This window comes from Triticum urartu, chromosome 6A, assembly GCF_056163025.1.
Source record: "Triticum urartu cultivar PI428250 chromosome 6A, HENAU_Tu73, whole genome shotgun sequence".
In the NCBI taxonomy this organism is placed as follows: Eukaryota; Viridiplantae; Streptophyta; class Magnoliopsida; order Poales; family Poaceae; genus Triticum; species Triticum urartu.
The window spans coordinates 326,710,188-326,729,075 of record NC_141878.1 but is presented as its reverse complement, the minus strand read 5'-3'; positions in this window follow the sequence as shown (position 1 = coordinate 326,729,075).

Below are 18,888 nucleotides of genomic sequence, written 5' to 3'. Positions count from 1 at the left end.
CCTAGCTAATTAAGCATGGCATGAGTAGCTATAATATCTAATTGTCATTGCAAACAAAATAGGTGGAGTTCATACCAGCTTTTCCTCATCTCAATCACTTCATCATATATTGTCATTATTGCCTTTCACTTACACGACCGAATGGTGTGGATAATAATAATAGTGCACATGCATTGGACTAAGCTGGAATCTGCAAACATTTATTCAAAGGAGAAGACAAGGTAATATGGGCTCTTTGCTAGATCAACAATAATGCATATGACAGCCACTCAACATTTTCATCGGGTCTTCTCCTCTCGACCCAAAGAAAGGAAAAAGAATTTCAAAGAAACACACTGAAATGTTTTTGGAGTTTTTGTTTTTCTAAAGAAAGTAAAACAAGAACGAGAAAAACTATTTACACGGGAAAGCTCCCAACAAGCAAAAGAAGAACGAGAAAACTTTTTGGGTTTTCGATGTTTTTCTTAAAGTTTTTCAAACACACAAGAAGAAAGCGAAAAAAAGAAATAACCTAACATGGATAATACAATGAAAAAGTATTAACACCAACAAATGGAATGACTGTGTGAACATGAATGTAATGTCGGTGAGAGATACATACTCCCCCAAACTTAGACTTTTGGCCTAAGTTGGTCTATGGCCACGGCTGGCCTGGCGGATATCCGAAGTTGCAGTCGGGGTTGTACCGGGATGCGACAGCTTTTGCCTAAAGGGCTACAACATGGAGGTGAGCGTCCTCCACCTCTCTCTCATACTCATTTGCCTCCTCTCTAGTTATAAAATATCTCCCTTTTACCTGAAAGTTAAAGAAAGCAGGAGCAGGAAGGGTAATATGGACAACACGCTGCCGGTCAAAGATTAGTCGGTACAGGAGGGACTGTTCGTTCCTCATAAGAAACTGGTAGTGTACCAAAGCATTATAATCAATGAAAGAGGTGGTAACTCAATGTCATTCCCCTTTATAGGCACCCCGAGATAATTAGCTAAGCGGGTGGCATAAATCCCACCAAAGAAATCTCCATCTTTAGCATTAAGGTGTAACCTCCTTGCAATAATAGCCCCTAATTTATATCGCTTATCACCCAACACCGCACACTTGAGGACACTAAGATCCGATGCACAAAGGTGGCTATGATCATGTTTAACATTAATGCATCTACCTATGAAGAGAGCAAAATAATGTATGGCAGGAAAATGAATGCTCCCCATGGAAGCTCGAGTAAAATTTCTAGTTTCTCCCACAATGATGCTAGCAAGGAAATCATTGTATTTAGTTTTGCGAGGTTCACTAAGAATGCCCCATTGTGGGATTTTGCATGCATCACTAAAATCTTCAAGGTCCATGTTATAAGATTTATCATAAAGATCAAACAAAACAGTATGGGTATTGCACTGAGATGTAAACTTAAACCTTCACATAAATGAATCAGTGAGTTGATAGTATTGAAGACACTTATCTGATACGAAGTCCTCAAGATCAGCATTCCGTACATACGCATCAAATTCCTCTTTGAAACCTGCATGAACCATGAATTGACCCAACGGCCATTCGCAAGGCCGTATTTGAGCTTCCCTTGGTGGTTCAAGATCCGGCTCACGTATCGCGAGCCTTGGGGGTTGCTTCCTTGAGGAACCACCTTGGTAAATTTTCCTAAACATTTTTCTTCCTGTGAAAAATTTCTGAAATTTTTAGTTACTTCAAAACAATAGTGAACCAAACTCAACAAAATTGATAGCAACTACTCCTACAAGTGTCTAGAGGCTATATCATGCATCCAAACTATTTTGGACCATATAAATTTGACATGCAAGATCAATAACAAGGTCACCACAGCAGAAATTTTTTGCAATAAATAAAGCACTAGAAGAAAAACTAATTGGACCAATGGAGGAGTCACATACCGAAGAACAATGCCCCAAACCAGTTTTGCAAATGGAGATTTGCACAAGGAGATCGAAAATGGCAGCAAGATGAGCTAGAACAGGGGTTTGAGCAACATGATGATTTTTTTCTGGAGGAAGGTGAAGTGGATGGGTGCTGGAATAAGTGAGGAGGACCCAAGTGGTACCCACAAGGCAGGGGGCGCACCCAGGGGGTAGGGCGCGCCCTCCACCCTTGTGGCCCACTGGTGCAACCCCCTGGTGCATGTCAGTGCCAGAAATTCTAAAATATTCTATAAAAATTCATACTAAATTTTTAGGGCATTTGGAGAACTTTCATTTTCAGGACATTTTTTATTGCATGGATAATCCAGAAAGCAGGTGGATAATACTATTTTTGCTTTATTTATTCTAAATAACAGAAAGTAAAAAGTAGGTATAGAAGGTTTGTGCTTTCTAAATTCATCCATCTCATGCCCATAAAAAAGAATCCATTAATAAGGTTGATCAAGTCTTATTAACAAACTTCTTCCGAATCACATGAAATCGGAGAATTTAAACACTAGGTTACCACAACGGGGATATGTACGTCCCCAACAATAAGAATATCATATTTCTTTTTGGCAGTAGGGAGAGGGAACTCAAAACCTCCAATAGTAGTAGTTGAAAATTTTCTAATAGAATTGATACCATGAACTTGAGGTTGTTTCTTGGGGAATGTACCGTATGCTCATTACCATTAACATGAAAAGTGACATTGCCTTTGTTGCAATCAATAATAGTCCCTGCAGTATTCAAAAAGGGTCTACCAAGGATAATCGACATACTGTCGTCATCGGGAATATCAAGAATAACAAAGTCCGTTAAGATAGTAACGTTTGCAACCACAACAGGCACATCCTCACAAATACCGATGGGTATAGCAGTTGATTTATCAGCCATTTGCAAAGAGATTTCAGTAGGTGTCAACTTATTCAATTCAAGTCAACGTTACAAAGAGACCGGCATAACACTAACCCCGGCTCCAAGATCACATAAAGCAGTTTAACATAGTTTCTTTTAATGGAGCATGGTATAGTCGGTACTCCTGGGTCTCCTAGTTTATTTGGTATTCCACCCTTAAAAGTATAATTAGCAAGCATGGTGGAAATTTTAGCCTCCGGTATCTTTCTTTTATTTGTAACAACATCCTTCATATATTTAGTATAAGGAGACATTTTCAGAATATTAGTTAAATGCATACCCAAAAAGACAGGTCTAAGCATTTCAACAAATCGCTCAAAATCCTCATCATCCTTTTTCTTGGATGGTTTAGGAGCAAAGGGCATGGGTTTTTGAACCCATGGTTCTCTTTCTTTACCATGTTTCCTAGCAATGAAGTCTCTCTTATCATAACATTGGTTCTTTGATTGTGGGTTATCAAGATCAACAGCAGGTTCTACCTCCACATCATTATCATTAATAGGTTGAGCATCAACATGAACATTAGCATTAACATTAGCACCAGGTTCATGTTCATTACCAGATTGTGTCTCAGCATCAAAAATAGAAATATCATTTGGATTCTCAGGTGTGTCTATAACAGGTTCACTGGAAGCATGCAAAGTCCTATCAGTTTTCTTTTTACTTTTATTAGAAGGAATAGGTGCATCAGTATTAGATCTCTGAGAATCTTGCTCAGTTCTCTTAGGATGGCCCTCAGGATACAAAGGTTCCTGGGTCATTTTACCACCTCTAGTCATAACCCTAACAACATTATCATTGTTCTTACTATTCAACTCATTGAGCAAATCATCCTGTGCCTTAAGTACTTGTTCTACTTGAGTTTTCACCATGGAAGCATGCTTACGAATAATCTTAAGATCACTAAAAGTTCTACTCATATAATCACCCAAGTAGTCAAGCATCTAAGCATTACGTTTCAATTGTCTACTAACATAAGCATTGAAATTTTCTTGTTTAACAATAAAATTATCAAACTCATCCAAGCATTGACTAGCAGACTTATTATGAGGAATATCACCTTCATCAAATCTACAGAGAGAATTTACCTCTACTACCTGTGTCGGGTTATCAAGACCATGTTCAATAGGCAGTAAATTCTTAACGTCTTCAGCCTTAATACCATTTTACTTTCATTGATTTCTTTACCTCTTGCATATCTTCAGGACTGAGAAATAGAATACCTCTTTTCTTTGGAGTTGGCTTAGGAGTTGGTTCAGGAAGTGTCCAATCATTATCATTACTCAATATATTATTCAATAGCAATTCAGCTTGCTCAACAGTTCATTCCCTGAAAACACAACCAACACAACTATCTAGGTGGTCCCTAGAAGCATCGGTTAGTCCATTATAAAAGATATCAAGTATTTCATTTTTCTTGAGAGGATGATCAGGCAAATCGTTAAGTAATTGAAGAAGCCTCCCCAAGCTTGTGGGAGGCTCTCTTCTTAAAATTGCACAAAGTTAAATATTTCCTTTAAAGAAGCGTGTTTCTTATGAGTAGGGAAATATTTTCCAGAGAAGTAATAAATCATATCCTGGGGACTACGCGCACAACTAGGAGTAAGAGAATTTAACCATAACTTAGCATCACCCTTTAACGAGAAAGGAAACAACTTAAGAATATAGTAATAGCGATTTTTTCCTTATGAGCAAATAGGGTGGCTATATCATTCAATTTAGTAAGATGTGCCACAACAGTTTCAGATTCATAACCATGTAAATGATCAGATTCAACCAAAGTAATGAACTCAGGATCGACAGAGTATTCATAATCCTTATTAGTAACAAAGATAGGTGAAGTAGCAAACTTAGGATCATATTGCATTCTAGCATTCAAAGATTTTTATTTCCACTTGCATAATAATTTCTTAAGATCATCTCTATCCTTACAAGCAAGAAAGTACCTAGCTACCTCTCCAGCCATAACATAACTCTCAGGCATAACAGGAAGTTCATATCTAGGAGATCTAGTCTTATCACGTGTTTCAAAGTTTTCAGTTTCAATAATTTCAACAGTTTCAGCAATATCATCATCTTCACATAATCAATAATTCTAACTCTAGCAAGATGTTCATCAAGTAATTCACCCAGTGGCACAATTTTATCAAGCAAAGTAGTAGCATCATAAGCATCATTCATAGTGGAAGCAGCATCGTCAATAACATGCAACATATCAGAACAAATAGCAGGTGTAGGTGTCGCAAGCTTACTTAAAACAAAAGGTGAATCAAGTGGAGAGCTAGATGATAGTTCCTTACCTCCCCTCGTAGTAGAGGGAAAAATCTTGGTTCTAGTATCTTTCAAATTCCTCATAGTGATCAACATATATAAATCCCAAGTGACTCAGAGAATAGAGGTATGCTCCCCGGCAACGGCGCCAGAAAAAGGTCTTGATAACCCACAAGTATAGGGGATCACAATAGTTTTTGAGGGTAGAGTATTCAACCCAAATTTATTGATTCGACACAAGGGGGGCCAAAGAATATTCTCAAGTATTAGCATCTGAGTTGTCAATTCAACACCACCTAAAAGACTTAATACCTGTAGCAAAGTATTTAGTAGCAAAGTAGTATGGAAGTAATGGTAACGGTGGCAAAAGTAACCGTAGCAGTTTCGTAGCAATTTTAACAGTGGCAATGACAAAGTAACGTAGCAAAGATCAATATGTGAAAAGCTCGTAGGCAATCAATCAATGATGGATAACTATGTCAGATGGCATTCATCATGCAATAGTTATAACCTAGGGTGACATAGAACTAGCTCCAATTCATCAATATAATGTAGGCATGTATTTCGTATATAGTCATACGTGCTTATGGAAAAGAACTTGCATGACATCTTTTGTCCTACCCTGCCGTGGCAGAGGGGTCCTAATGGAAACTAAGGGGTATCGAGGCCTCCTTTTAATAGAGAACCAGACCAAAGCATTAGCACTTAGTGAATACATGAACTTCCCAAACTACGATAATCACCAGAAAGAATCCCAATTATTGTCACCTTGGGGTTTGTGGATCATAACTCGTAATAGGTGTCTACAACTTGCAAGATAGAATCAAGAACACAAATATATTCATGAAAACATAATAGGTTCAGATCTGAATTCATGGCACTCGGGCCCTAGTGACAAACATTAAGCATAGCAAAATCTTAGAACATAGTGGATACTAGGGATCAAACCCTAAAAAAACTAACTCGATTACATGATAAATCTCATCCAACCCATCACTGTCCAGCAAGCCTATGATGGAATTACTCACGCATGGAGGTGAGCATCATGGAATTGGTGGTGGAGGAAGGTTGGTGATGATGATGGCGACGATTTCCCCTCTCCGGAGCCCCGAACGGACTCCAGATCTTCCCTCCCGATGAAGAATAGGAGGTGGCGGCGGCTCCGTATCGAAAACGCGATGAATCCTTATGTCTAATTTTTCTCCTCGAAAGTGAATATATGGAGTTGGAGTTGAGGTCGGTGGAGGTCCAGGGGGCGCCCTCCACCCTTGTGGACAGCCGGTGGGCCCCATCTGGTTGATTCTTTCGCCAATATTTTTTATTTATTCCAAAAGAATCTCCGTAAAGTTTCAGGTCATTCCGAGAACTTTTATTTTTGCACAAAAATAACACCAAGGCAATTCTACTGAAAACAACACCAGTCCGAGTTAGTTCCATTCAAATCATGCAAATTAGAGTCCAAAACAAGTGCAAAAGAGTTTGGAAAAGTTGATACGATGGAGACATATCACGCTCCGCCCGCGAGAGCCGCCTCGTGCACTGGCGGTACCACATGCGGGTGGTGGAGGTTGCAGCCGCCTACAAAGATGGCAATGAAGCGGACGAGGCGCTGTTTGGCGAGACCGACGACGAGGAGGAGGACAATGCCAGCTCCGACGAGGCCCCGCCCAGCCGGCACCGAGGTGGAGGACTTCGCTGGCTTCGGCGAGGCCCTGCTCCGCCGAGGCCCCGCCCCGCCAACAACGAGGCAGAGGACATCGTTGGCTCCGCCCCACCGGTACCGAGGTGAAGGACATCACCGGTTTCGGCAAGGCCCTACTCCACCGAGGCCCTGCCCCGCCAACAACGAGGCAGAGGACATCGCCGGCTCCGCCAAGGCCTCGCTCTGCCGACAACAAAGGGGAGGATTTCCCCCGCTCCACCAAGGCGCCGCCCCACCGGCAACGAGACAGAGGACATCGCCGGCTCCGTCGAGGCCCCGCCCCATTGCCAATGTGGCCGTACCACACATAAAACGAGGAAGAGCAGAACACGGTAGGTCGCCGCCGCTCGGGTCCAAGTAAGGCCACCGCTGCTACCCTCCGGTTGAAGCCAAGCTTGGCGGGTTGAACATTGATGGCCGATTCGCTTCTAGGCAGTGACGTGGAGTCGGAGAGTTGTGCTGGAGAAGACACTTCTGTTCACCTCAGTCGAACACGGGAAATGGGCGCCGGAGATCATAGATTAGGTTAAGTAATTATTGTAAGTGCATCTAGTGCCACCCCTAGTAGGTTTTGGAGTATTGATGACAAACATGGTTGAGGGACTAATGTGTTTGTGAGAATTGCAGGATAACATAGGTAGTAGTCCCTCATTGATTCGGCTTACCTACTAGAGATGACCCCTAAAAATGTATGAAGATATTGAAGACAATGGTAGTTCATGCAGACATTCACGTTGAAGATAATGACGTGTGAAGACATTCACTTGAATACTATGGAGTGCGAAGACATAGTTTCTTTCGTAGTTTCCTTTTCTTCTTTATTGAGTCATAGGAACCACCAAACTGTTAAGTGGGGTCCAAGTGAACAAAGTCAGATGACTGATGTGATGCTCAACCAAAATCCTATCTCTTCGAATGAAGACTATGAGAGCAAATCATATCCAGAGTTGGATGAGTCAGCTTTGCTTGTAGCCCAAGCAAAAGCTCCCGCGTGTGTTTGAAATCCGATCGTTGGACATGTGTCAGTTCCTTACTGACCCAGGGTCATTTTGGACATATCATGTTGGGTTGCCTCATGGCTATAAATAGCCCACCTCCTACACCATAAATTGGTGGCTGCTCAGAGTTAGTGCATGGCTTTTGTCGTTTGAGAGCAACCCACCTCTGAAGTCTTTGAGAGAGAGATCCTTGCGAGGACAACACCCAAAACACCCAAAGCCAAAGAGTATTAGGCATCACTGAAGTCTTTCTGTCTGCGTGACCTGAAGACTTGTTACACTTGAGGACTGTGCATCCTCCAGCCGGTTCCTATGACTCAAGAGTGATTGGGCGGAGTCATTGTGGATTGCCAGTGAACGGAGTCTGTGAAGGTTTGGAAGTCTACCTTGAAGACTTACCAGAGTGATTGGGCGGAGTCATTGTGGATTGCCAGTGAACAGAGTCTGTGAAGGTTTGGAAGTCTACCTTGAAGACTTACCAGAGTGATTGGGCGAGGAATGGGTGTCCTTAGCTCAAGGGGAATAAGGTGAATAAACAGTCTTCTGAGTTCAATCTCAGCCTCCCTAACTAGACGTACAGTTGTCACAGCAACTGGAACTGGTCTACCAAATCCTTGTCTTCACCAAGCTACTAGTTCTACCCCCATCTCCTTTACATTTTAGTCTGTCTTCGTGAAGTCATTGCTTTCTTGCGTGATCTGTTTGACTTCACTGAACAAAGACTATTACTGTTCGGCTTCATACTATCTTCCATTTCGATATGTACTACCTAGCTGCTATTAGTCTTCGTGCTTTCATTGAATTTCTTACTTGACTATGGCCTGTCTATGTAGTTCATCTTTCGCTGCATATCATATAGGTTCATATTGATTGTGTGTCTTCAAAGACCTCGTGTTTTGAAGACTTTCATTAAAATCACCTATTCACCCCCCCCTCTAGTCGATAACTAGCAGTTTCATTTGGTATTAGAGCAAGGTGCTCCCTTGTTCTGTGTGATTCAGTTTAACCACTTGGAGTTTTAGCTAGGTCAACGGCAAGGATAATCAAGGTCTCCGCTGCGTGCCCAGTCTTCAATGGCACTGATTACCCCTTCTGGAATAATAAGATGTGTATGCATCTTGAAGCCATTGACATCGACATCTGGTATGTCGTCAGGACGGGCATTCCCAAGGTCGGTGAAGGTGTCACCGCTGCTGATGTCAAGAGGTTCACGCAACTGGACTCAACTGCCAAGAATATCATCTGTCGTCATCTCACCCAAGGACAGTATGGCCGTGTGAGTGTTATGGAAACTGCGAAGCTAGTTTGGGACTGGCTGTCCAAGGTCAATAAAGGCGTCTCAACTTAGAGAGATTCAAGGGTTGATGTTCTTCGCAACTTCTTCAACCGCTTCAAGAGAAATGATAATGAGAATGTCTAGCTCACGTTTGATCTCCTCACTGATATCACCAATGAGCTTCGTGCACTTGGCGCCACTAAGATCACCAAGCATGAAATTGTGAAGAAGCTACTGAGATCACTTGACAGCTCATTTGACACTTTGGCCCTGATGATTCAAGAACGCACTGACTTCAAAGATCTCGATCCATCTTACATACTGGAGAGGCTCAACACACATGAGTTCTAGCTATCTCAGAAGAGAGATATCTATGGCCCCAGCTATGGCCGATCCCGTGTTTGAAGGCAAAAGCCGTTTCCTCATCTGAAGAAGAATCTGATTGCAGTTCTGGTGATCCTGAAGACATTGGCAAAGAGCTAGCAATGCTCGTAAGGAAGTTTAAAAAGTTCTCCAAGAAGAATCGCTTCAAAAAGTCTTCAAGATCTAGCTCAAGAAATGATGAGGATTCCTCTCGTGACTACAAGAAGAGAACATGCCACAAATGCAAGAATCCAGGCCACTACATATCTGAATGTCCTCAATGGGACAAGGAATCTAACAAGAAGAAGAAGAAGAGCAAGGAATACGATTCTGACAACAAGAAGAAGAAATCTTCAAAGTCTTCTTCAAAGTCTTCATAGAAGTCTTCGTCTCACAAGAAGAGCTCATCTGGCAAGGTTCATGCATTCATTGGAAAGGAGATGGATTCAAAGGAGGAGTCTGCTGCCGAGGAGGCAGAGGTGGAGTCTGAGGAGGAGTCTGATTTAGGCTTGGCAAGCCTAGCTCTAGCTTCAGCATTCGTCGCCAAGTCCATCTTCAATAGTGAAGACAATGGTCATGCTGCCGACGCTGAAGCCAATGATGAGGACGACTCTGCTCCGACCTACTGCTTCATGGCATGCGGTTCCAAGGTAAACTCACACGATGCTTACTTTCAATCCTCCAGTGAAGATGACTCTGAGTGTGAATCCAAACCCAGCTATAAGACTCTTGCTAAAATTGGAACTGAACAACAAACTGCTATGGAACATATTCAAAAGATGCTAGACAAAAGAGATGACCCGTTAGACAAGGAAATGAATCAAACTTAGTCCTTAATCGAAGACATCAAAAATCTTCATGTTAAGTACGAGGAACTTGAAAGTTGTCCTGAAGCCCTCTCAGCCACTCATGAGAAGCTTTCCTACAATTATCTTCAAAGGAAGCAAGATCTCAAGAAACCGAGGGCATCTCATGAGGATCTTCAAAAGGAGAACGATTCACTACTCACTCAACAGATCAGTTCCGCTCAGGAAGACTTTGTGCCACCATTTTTAAAATGTCTTGATCGTGATAATGCTGTCTCTGTTGCTGAATGTTCTACTACCTCTGGTATTGCAATATCTTCAACTGTTGATGTGGTAACTAACCCCTCTTCTGAGGACACCACTACCATTGCTGATAAAATGCTAGATTGAAGACATTGCTTGAGACTGGCATGTACAAAAGCCTCAAAGGGAATCAAACACTATGCGATGTCCTCAAGAAACATATTTTGAACCGAAACACTAGGAAAGAGGGTGTTGGGTTCGAGCGGAAAATGAATGTTGATGGTTCTTACTGGAAGCCTGAGCAGTACCCCAAAACCACATGGGTTGCTGCAAAGGGCCCTTCAGTGGACCCATCCACCTTATCTGGCTTCACTTGTGCTAATCCCATTGTCATTGATGAGTCTTTTGACGCCAATTATAAGCTGTTTAAGAATCAAAACGGTGAAGTGTTTGCCGGGTTTATTAGTACTAACTGCAGGAATGGGTCACCTTTGAAGAAGATCTAGGTGCCCAAAAGTTGTCTTGAGAAGCTTCCCGTGAATGTCATCATGACACCACCAGGGAAGAAGACAAACCCCGGACCAAAGGCTTCATACAGGTAGAGGACCTCACAAGGTCACCCTAACGCCAATGTTTTGCAGGGAAATTATCACCAGACTCATGACTATGAGCATGTTTCTTCTAGCTACTATGTTCACAGATCAAAAAAAAATTCTGCATATTCTTTTGAGTACTATTCACCTCCTGCAAAACTATTTGCTAGGGCTCCAAAGCCAAAGTTCTCAGATGCCGCACTTAGACTTATTGCTTCTAAGCCACCCCTTAAGATGTGGGTGATTAAGAAGAATTAACTTCTCTTGCAGGGTAAGGTCTCCAGCCGAAAATCGAAGACTTCTGACGACAATGCTGGGGACCTAAAACATCTTGTGGGACGCAAGATAAAATGCCAAAATGGTCTTACCATGTATTTCGTCCTAGGGTTTCTTGACGAGCATCCTATCTTACCAAACAAGAATCTTAACTTTGATAGTATGCTTATTTTCTATATGTTTGTGCTTCACAATAGTCTTAGTGAAGCCTATCCCACTAACTGCATTATAGGGTACGACTCCGAAAGCTACTGAGTAGATAATGGACAGTGGATGCACTAACCACATGACTGGTGATCGAAGTCTTCTCATGGATTCAACCCTACGTCCATGTACTAAAAGACACATCATGTTCGTTGACACTAGTAAAAGCAAGGTATTGGGCCTAGGTAGAGTTTCTATCTCAAAGGATCAACACATGGATAAAGTGATGCTTGTTGAATCCCTTGGTTACAACTTAATGTCTGTCTCAATGCTTTGTGATCTGAACATGATTGTGATATTTATTAATTTGGAAAATATCGTTGCCTTGTGCTTATGGAATCTGACAAATCTCTAGTCTTCGAAGGTTATCGAAGAGGTGATCTGTATATGGTAGATTTCTCCATCGGACCACAGCTTTCCGTATGTCTTCTAGCAAAAGCTTTAGAGTGTTGGCTTTGGCATCGAAGGCTAGGACATGCGGGCATGAGGAACTTGCACACTCTCGTGAAGAAGAAGCATATCATTGGCATTGAGGGCGTCAAGTTCAAGAAAGATCATCTATGTGGTGCTTGTGATGTTGGGAAGATGACTAGGGCCAAGCATCCCTCGAAGACAATCATGACTACATCACGCCCTTCGAGCTGCTCCATATGGACTTATTTGGCCCTACTCACTACTCTACCCTTACTACGACTTCACATCTCTATGGTTTCGTTATTGTTGCTGATTATTCGAGATACACCTGGGTGCACATAATTCTCTATAAGACTGAAGTGCAGGATGTCTTCAGACGCTTCGCCAATCATGCCATGACCAATTATGGCAACAAGATCAAGCACATCATGAGTGACAATGGCACAAAATTCAAGAACACTGGCCTAGACACTTATCTTGATACATTGGGCATCACACGTGAGGTCTCGGCTCCATACACACCTCAGCAGAATGGCGTCATGGAGCGCAAGAACATAACTCTCATTGAGATGGCACGCACGATGTTTGATGAGTACAAGGCTCCAAGAAAGTTCTGGCCTGAAGCCATTGATACTACTTGCCACATCATCAGTAGAGTTTATCTTCATAAGTTCTTCAAGAGGACATCCTATGAACTCCTGACTGGTAAGAAGCGAAACGTTAGCTATTTCAAAGTCTTCGGTGCCAGGTGCTGGATCAAGGATCCACATCACACTTCAAAATTTGCGCTGAAAGCACATGAGGGTTTCATGCTTGGTTAGGGAAAGGATTCGCACACCTACAGAGTCTTCAACCTCTTTCACTATAAAGTGGTTGAAACTGTAGATGTGTGGTTCGATGAGACTAATGGCTCACAACGAGAGCACCTGGCAAATGTGCTAGATGAAGCTTATCCTAGTGAATCTCTCAAGCTAATGGGTACTGGAGAAATCATACCCACCGAGGAATAGGCTGAAGAGGAAATCATCATTTCAGCACCCAATCAACATGAATACAATGCTCAGTCTAAAGACAATGTTGAACCTGAAGATCACAATCAACAAGGGCAAAGTCTTCGCCCAGCTCATCCGCGTGTGGCCAATGAAGTTCAGATTGAGAAGATCATCGATAGTAACAATGCACCTGGTCCTTTCACTCGATCAAGAGCAACACAGCTAGCAAACTTCTATGGGCACTTTGCATTTGTATCTATATCTGAACCCAAGAAAGTTGAGGAAGCCTTCATGGAACCTGAATGGATTCAAGCTATGCAAGAAGAGCTTCAACAATTTGAGCTGAACAATGTTTGGGAGCTAGTCAACCGTCCTGACGCTCGGAAGAACAATATTATTGGCACCAAACGGATCTATCACAATAAGCAAGATGAACATGGTCAAGTTGTTAGAAAGAAGGCTCGTCTCGTTGCCCAAGGTTACACACAAGTGGAAGGAGTTCACTTCGATGAAACCTTTTCTCCCGTGGCTAGGCTTGAAGCCATTCGTATAATGCTGGCCTATGCTAACCACAACAAAAATCTTCTGTACCAAATGGATGTGAAGAGTGCCTTCCTCAATGGCAAAACTGAAGAAGAAGTATATGTAGCTCAACCTCCTGGTTTTGAAGATCCAAAGCATCCTGATATGGTCTACAAACTCAACAAGGCACTATATGGCCTCAAACAAGCTCCTCGCGCTTGGTATGACACACTCAAAGACTCCCTGAAGAGCAAAGGCTTCAAACCTGGTTCTCTAGATCCTACTCTCTTCATGAAGACATATGATGGAGAGTTGTTTGTATGCCAAATCTATGTGGATGATATTATCTTCGGCTGCACAAATAATAGATACAGTGATGAGTTTGGGCATATGATGCAAGAGCAATATCAGATGTCCATGATGGGAGAGCTGAAATTCTTTATTGGTCTTCAAATCTGTCAATAGAGAAATGGCATCTTGATATGACAAGAAAAATACCTCAAAGATTGCCTGAAGAAGTTTGGAATGCAAGACTGCAAAGGGTACACGACGCCAATGCCAACCAAAGGCCAATTAGGCCCCGGCGACAATGGTAAAGAGTTCGATCAAAAGGTATACCGCTCCAAGATTGGTTCTTTATTGTACTTATGTGCACCTAGGCCAGATATAATTCTTAGCATTTGCATGTGTGCCTGATTCCAAGCGGCACCAAAGGAAACGCATCGAATACTTCCATATTTGGATCACATCCCAACACTAGGATTATGGTATCCAAAGGGCTCAGAGTTTGATCTAGTTGGATTCTTAGATGCTGATTATGCTAGCGACAAGGTTGACCACAAGTCCACATCAGGCACATGTTACTTTCTTGGACGATCTCTTGTCTGTTGGTCTTCAAAGAAGTAGAACTATGCATCACTCTCCACTGCTGAATCTGAATACATTGCTGCTGGATCTTGTTGCGCTCAGCTTCTCTGGATGAAGCAAACCCTCAAGGATTATGGCATCAACATGAAGCATGTGCCCCTCTACCGCGACAATGAAAGCGCCATCAAGATTGGTAACAATCCAGTTCAGCACTCGGAGACAAAGCACATCCAGATCCATCATCACTTTCTCACAAATCATGTTATGAAGGAAGATATTGATATCATTCACGTCAACACTTAAGAGCAATTGGCAGATATCTTCACGAAGCCCTTGGATGAGAAAGGTTTTGTAAGCTGCGGTGTGAGCTAAATATATTAGAATCCTCGACTGTCCTGTGAATGGACACACATCCTAATGCTTATACATATTGATGACTTAGGTGTTCAACACACGAAGTAACATATATCTTCAATTCATGAAGACTTACCCTCTGAGTGTGAATACATTAATGTGGAATTTGACTTCGGAGCGCCATGATAATTGTGCACCGGGGCTGGGTCTAATACTTCCTATACGGTGGGTAACCCCACCACCAACCTTTGCTGAAGATTTTCATTTGGCGTCTTGATTTACTTTATCTTCATAATTGGTTTTTCTTCAACATTGGTTTGACTTCAAAGTTCATCTTCGCAATGTTGATTTGGTCGTCACCGATATATATATATATATGTGTGTGTGTGTGTGTTTTGTCCTCTACAACATTCACTTATAGCTATGTCTTCAAGTTGCTATTTTCTGCACTAAGTGAATGTGATCGGACCCTAATCCCTTCTGTGCTTATCCCTCAAATTCTCTCTGTCTCTTCATATGCATTCTGTTGACATGTGTTGAATGTCTTCACCGTGTCCTTGTCAGCTGAAGATATAGAGACGCACATTTAAAACTACTTTTAATATTCCTATCCTTTTTGCCTGAATACCATAGAATCCAGAACGACCACCCGACAAACCAGGCATGTGTGGGGTCGTGGCTCAACCTTCAGTAAGTTGCATGCCTGCCATGTGTCCTTCATATGTGAACCACCAGGGGCACCTGAGTAATTGCACTGCGCCGTCCCCTCTCCTTATAAATACTTCACCCCCTACGATCATTATCTCTTCTCCCCCTCGCCGTCTCGCTCAAACCCTATTGCCGCCGCTAGCATCCGTCGTCGCTAGAGAGGAAGCTCTTTGCTGCCGCGACCTCTCCCACGTCGTCTTCACGCTAGCCGCATACTTCTTCCTTCTGCCGCCGCCGTAGGTGTCTTCTGCCGCCAAGTTAGGGTGCGGGAGATTGGACTGCTCGGCCTCTCTACTTCTCATCTAGCAGTTCGTCATGCCGTAAATAAGAACTCCCTTTTTACCGTTTATTTGATCTGTTGAATTGTCCAGATCTTCCAAAAGTTGTTTCTACACTTCCAAATCTGAATCTTTCCTTTTATGAATCTCATAACTTGTAAGTATGTTCACTTATGCTTCATAGATAGTTAGATTCCTCACTTGTACTTATTCATGGATTTGTACAAATCTGGAACCAACTCACATCAATAAGTGAATATCTTCGCACTATGAGGTCAATGTCTTCAAACTGATTTATCTTTAAAATCTTCTGAGAATGCATATGACCTCTTCCCCTTCCCTCGCATCTCTAATGCTATCACAGGTACATGTCCATAGGAGAGTCCCTTGGTTCTCAGAGTCTGCATTCATTTGCAAAGTTTTTACAGCATCATATTGAATCACATGAAGCCGACTCTTGTCTAACAAGTAGATTGAAGCCAAACTCAACTGTGAAGCCATTTATTCTGAAGCCAATGGCTGGCGGAAAATCTGCAAGGAATGGTGGCAAGCAGCGCCAGGACAACACTACTTTGGACCTGCCACCAGATCTATATGAGCAATACAAGCCTAACCCAGAGGAAACCTATGGTGAACGCAAAACTCAAGTGCAATGGATTCGAAGATATTGGGCAGGAATGGTTTCAGTATCACTTTGTTACACAGAGTATGCGGAGAAGAATGCTATGAGGCCACCATGGGCCGATATTGTGTATAGGAAGCTGGACCCCAAGACAAAGGCTGAAGCCATTGCCAAAGGCTTCTATCCTTGCATGGTCAGAGGACCTCATCCTGAAGATGCCGACCCATCCAGTCTCCGATGGTGTCGAGAAGATGAACTGTTTGAACAGAACCTCCAGTTTGCAAGGGCTTCAGCAGTCCAGAACAAGAAGGACCTGGGGATTGACTTCAACCCTGGTCCAGCAGCTCCAAGGCCAGATGGAAGTCATGAAGCTGATCAGAATATCATTGGTCCCTTCAGTAGCTTTGATGGGCTTCTTTCCCACATCGCTGCACAATGGGCCGCTGTTGAAGAAGCTGCCAGTGAAGAGGAACATGAGGATGTTCCAGAGCACCTGAAGCTAAAGAAAAAGTCTAAGGCTTCAAAATCTTCTACTGCTCCAAAGGCTTCAAGTGTGAAGCCAGTGTTGTCTGCACCTCCTGAATCCAGTGTGCAGTCTAAGGACATGTCTCGTGTCTCCAAGAAGTCCAAGAAGCCCAAGAAGATTTCTGGGCATGACCTCACTCCAGCTAGCATTTTGCGCAATGAAGATAATACTATAGATCTATCCAGTGATGAAGATCTTGCTGATGATGCTCTGGAAATGCTTATCAAGAGCAAACAGGAGGCCGAAATCTTCAAAGATTTGCCTCTCTTTGATGCTGATATTCTCAACAATTTCATTGATGAATGGTTTGAGGATACTACTCTCACCATTGATGATCTGCAGCTGCCCATTGACATCAGTGTCACATTTCAGGGCTGCATAGCTAAGGAACTTGCTATTTCTCAGAATTTTTTTGAGCTGAAGGACAAAATTGATCATGAGAAAGCTCTGTTCAAGAAGCATATGGCCAAGCTCAGTGTCATTGATGTTCAGAACTTCAAGAAAATGATGATTGACCTCAAGGCTGAGTTCCAAAAGAAATGTGATGAAGCCAAAGGCTCATGTGAGCGCATGAAGTACTATGCCGAGAAATGCATACCAGCTCACAATGAGGCTGTGAAGAGAAATGACCTTGGGCGTCCTGTCATTGACCGCCGTATGGCCGCCAAGAAGCCGAAGAAAACTACTGCTGCTGAACCCAAAGCCCCAAGGTAGGAAAGACCAAGCATTGTCTTCCCTGCTAGTATCACAGGCTCGAAGCCAAAGGTCCCTTTGGCAGCTTCTAAGCAGAAGAAGAGTAAGCAGGTTGAGGTTGAAGGCAAGAAGAGGAAGCATTATGATGCTATTGACGCTGCTCCCTCCAAGAAGAAGTTGAAGACAAAGTCTTTTCGCAAAGAACGTGCTGCTCCCCAAGAACCATTGCTCATTGAGCTTATTTCTGTTGCACTGCCAGCTTCCACCAATCGTGACCGTCGTCTCGTCATGCATGAGCTTGCTACCATAGAGGTTCATGAGTCTGAAGATATTCCAGCTGCTGACCCCATCGCGGCTGAAGACATTGGTCATGAAGACAATGCTGAAGATGATGTAGTCCTTCCTTAGATCATGCCCAACCGGTATCATCGCCTGCTCCTACGAGCAGTGAACAAATAAGCATTGCCAGTCCCACGACGCTAATCACACAAGATGCATTCTAGGAAGAGCAACACCCCAACTCCCCATTGCACGGAATTTTCCTCGCACTCCACTAGCTCAAGTCACCACTCCAGTGATTGAGACTCCTCATGACACACCAGAAGACATGGAGAAGACCACTCCCTCACCACAGGTGTCGCCATCGTTTTGAAGGCTTCGCAGAGGCCCTAGTCCCTCGGTCTCCATGTCAAGCATTCCTGAAGAGGATGTGCATACCACCAGTTTATTAGCACGTCAAGTGTTTCTTGAAGCCATCCCTTCATTAACTGCTCATGATTCTGAAGCTAAAGAGGCTAAAGATATTCCGGCTGCATCAGCCGATGACAAGGAAAAAGAAGATCATGAAGTTATTTCCCCTACCATTGATCTAGTTGTTCAAGAAGAGGTGCTTGTGCAAGACCCCCAATCCCTGAAGCCACTGAAGTTGAGGCAAATGCGGCTTCCACCACCACCACTGATGAAGCCAATGACGTTGTCATGGCTGAAGATAATGTGCAACCCGAAGTCAATAATGCCATGGAAGACAATGCACAGCCATACACCTCGGATGTGGCGGTTCCTCCCCGTGTGCCTCACACCATGGAACGCGCATTCTATCATGGTGAGCATGTTACTGTCCGGTGGCCAATCTTGACACCACCTGTCGGTGTCAAAACCGACGGATCTTGGGTAGGGGGTCCCGATCTGTGCGTCTAGGTCGGATGGTAACAGGAGGCAGGGGACATGATGTTTTACCCAGGTTCAGGCCCTCTTGATGGAGGTAAAACCCTACGTCCTGCTTGATTAATATTGATGATATGGGTAGTACAAGAGTAGATCTACCACGAGATCAGAG